Consider the following 3,684-nt stretch of genomic DNA (forward strand, 5'->3'; position numbering starts at 1 on the left):
TGTTCCTCATCCCTCTGTTGTTCTTTTTTCTTTAGTTCCTCATCCCTCTGTTGCTCTTTTTTCTTTTGTTCCTCATCCCTCTGTTGTTCTTTTTTAATAAATTCCTGTAGCAAAGCTATCGTTGCGGCGTCTTTTTTAGCCCGAAAGTTTATGCCGTGTACGGGGCTTCAGCAGTTCTAAGGCTGACTAGGGGTTCCACGTACACATTTTATATTGAATTTATTCATATGTATTTATATTTATATATGTTATGTATTTTATATATTTATAGAATATATCTCTATCGGTTCCTGATGGGGAACGACTGAGAACGTATGCGATATATTTAACTCAATCACTAAATACCATAGACCCCCTTGCTATGGTATGCTAGATATGAATATTTATAATTAATCGTTCGTGTTCTTCTCCAATAGTGTCGTGTTTACCATTCTACTACGCTATTATTGTGAGGTGGCATGCAAAGATTCTTAATTATAAAGGAAAGTCTTGGTTACCAGATCACCAATTTGGATTCCGAACCTCTCATTCCACTAGCAATGTTATCGTGTGGTGGATGCTGTCTCGTCTTCTTTAGAGAGCGGAAGTACTACGTGTGATTTTTTTTCGATGTAGAACAGGCTTTTGATCTAGTCTGGCACCCGGGACTGCTTTACAAACTCCGTAAATTCCTACCTCCTACATACTTTCTCATTATTCGTTCCTTTCTCACTGACAGATTATAAAAAATAAACCACAATGGTTCCTTCATACATTAATTCATCCCTCTTCTTTCAGTCCGCTGGTGTTCCTCAGGGTAGTATCTTCGGTCCCATCCTCTACACAATCTATACAGTTGGGATGTCTGCAACCAATCCTAACACTATTCTCACCACGTATGCTGATGACACGTTTGCTCGCTGTTAATAATAACCCATTAATTGCATCCCAAACTCTTCAATCCCATATCACAGCCCTCGAAGAATGGTGTCGTAATTGGAGGATTAAAATAAATTCCAACAAAGCCCATCAAATTACCTTGACCCTACGTCGTAAACCCACTGACTGCCCTACAATATACTTCAATAATGTTGCCCTTACCCCTGTTGAACAGATCCGCTACCTTGGACTACATCTGGGCAAACGACTAACCTGGAATCCTCACACAAGACTGAAAAGACAGGAAACTGCACGTCGATTTCGACTATTACAGCACTTACTAGACAAACGGTCCAAACTTCCAATTCATTACAAAAGACTGATTTATATGACAATTATAAGGCCTATCTGGACATACGTCGTTGAGCTTTGGGGCTCCACTAAACCTTCGAATTTCTCTCGTATCCAATCCTTACAATCTAAAATCCTTCGTCAAATCCTCAATACTCCTTACTTTTTCACAAATAAAATCATACATAAAGACCTTAATGTTCCAAATGTAACCGATCTAGCCCGAACCTGAATTCCTTTCATTATAAACTCCCTAACCACTCAAACCCATTTCTTTCTAATCTTGCTTCCTCTTTTATTCCGGACAATCCTCCGAGGCGTCTGAAAAGATGTCCTCGAGACCTTACATTGTAAAAATGTTTTAGAGAGTTACCAATGGGTAGTTTCTCTACATGCTTGTACCATACCATTATGATTTCCTCAAATTTACTTGATGTATTTATTTACAGTTGTAAATATCAATAAATAAATTTTAAAAAGTCTTGGTTACATTGTTTTATATTTACAATCATATATACATTATCAAGAACGTTATTATGAGAGAGCATAGTAGATCTGTTTCTTTATCCTTTAATTATTATATTATGAATTGAGAAGTACCAGTTGGGATCTTTGTTGTTTATACTCCAGATATATATTATACTCCAAGTTCATTTACAACGGAGAAGGTCTTACTTATTTTGGTGCGCCTGTCAATCTTGGCAGTAGTATTCCCTCCAACTGCTGTTCGACTGCCCTCAACTGTACGGCTGATCTTCGACCCCCTCTCAACTGTTCTTCAACTCTCCTCCTGCTCTTTTTACTCTTTTTCTCCCATCTACTTCTCATTCCTCCCAACTTCCGATCTCCGTTTTCCTCATTGGTTCCTTTACGCTCCCACTCCCTTTTATTTATATTATCCATTTTATTTTTATTTATTTATTTAGGTCTCAATTTCCTGACCTCAAGGCCCTGGTGGGGTGGCAACTTGATTTGATCTGAGGCGGCTTTCCTCTTTGACTGAGGCCTTTGGGCCCGGCCAATTAGTTCTCCATGTCCTAGAGATGAGGCCAGGCCGAGAGGTACGCAGGTGTCTCTCTTATCCTTATTTCAAAGTGGTCTCGGTTATTGACCAGGGTCCCTAGTCATGGCCAAGGTTTTTTGGTTTACCCTTGGTATCTCACGTATTTTAATCTACCGAACAGTATTTGTATAATACTTTTCAATCCATTTTTAGGCTAGACCGGAATTCCTCTTATTAAACAATGTTTAATCAACATATGAAATTCCGATTTGTCCATTGTTTTGAAAATGTCAAAAGCCACCTCAATAAAACTTGGATGTCTGGATAATTAATGGTCGAAATGTCATAAAACTGTTAATACATTCTGAACGTTAATATTGTTTTTATTTATAGCGCAAAATTAAGTTAAGGGAATAAATGAAATACGATAAGAATAAGATTATAAATTATTAAGATAAATAAATAGATTACATTATTACTGTTTCATTTTTATAAACTCCGCTATACACTGAAGTACATAAATTTACTTAAACTTAAATAAACTTCTTCCTTTCTAATAATTTTTAGAGTCATATTAATTCAAGCTGTATCATTTATAATGTGCCATTCATATACGTGTTATTGTTATATATACAGTGTTTTTCGGATTTAGCGTAAGGCTACGCTGCAACATTTGCTAATTTTCCACCTAGATTAAGGGGATCATTAAATTATTCAATGGACTAATTTTGTTTATTTTTTGACAAAATTCCCATTAACGTTAGTTTGCCTATCTTCTTAAAACTCATATTCCCCCAGTGAAAAATTCTTAAACTTAACATCGAATCCAGTTCGTACTTATTTCATTATTTCATCGTTACCATTGAATCCAATGCAGCGATAATCTTCTGTTCTCACAAAAAGGTAAAAAAACAAGGTACAAAATAAGGGTTGCAAGGAGGATGAAGTAGAATTCAAATTGTCAATATTTTTCACATCAGTTGTGGCGTACGTGGGGTCGAGCGTTAAGAAGCATATCTTTGGTCTTTCGAGTTTTTCTTATCAGCTTTATTGATATTGTCCCGAACCTTATCTCTAAAGTATAGACAAGGGATGGCCAACTTCTCTGTATATTAGATCTACTTTTATCTTAAAAGTGTGTCGTGATCGACTTGTCATAGGCGTAGTCTATGGGGGAAGAAGGGGAGTGAAATGCATACTATTTTTGTGCACTGTGTGTCAGTATAAAATGCATTCTAGCGAATATTAAATAACATTTATTATTCACCATTGTAAAAATGTACTTGAATTCCCATTCAATATATATTTCCCTGTCAATATACCCTTCTCGTGAGACATTATCTCACTTGTTTGAAATAGCCGGTATATGTATGTATGTATATATATATATATATATATATATAAACTGTGGCCCCCGAATCCTAGAGTAACCAGCTCTCATTTTGTTTTTTATTTTAATCATTTAAAAAATT

The sequence above is a fragment of the Halyomorpha halys genome, unplaced genomic scaffold (assembly GCF_000696795.3).
Source record: "Halyomorpha halys isolate HHAL.00 unplaced genomic scaffold, Hhal_1.1 Scaffold996.1, whole genome shotgun sequence".
Taxonomy (NCBI): Eukaryota; Metazoa; Arthropoda; class Insecta; order Hemiptera; family Pentatomidae; genus Halyomorpha; species Halyomorpha halys.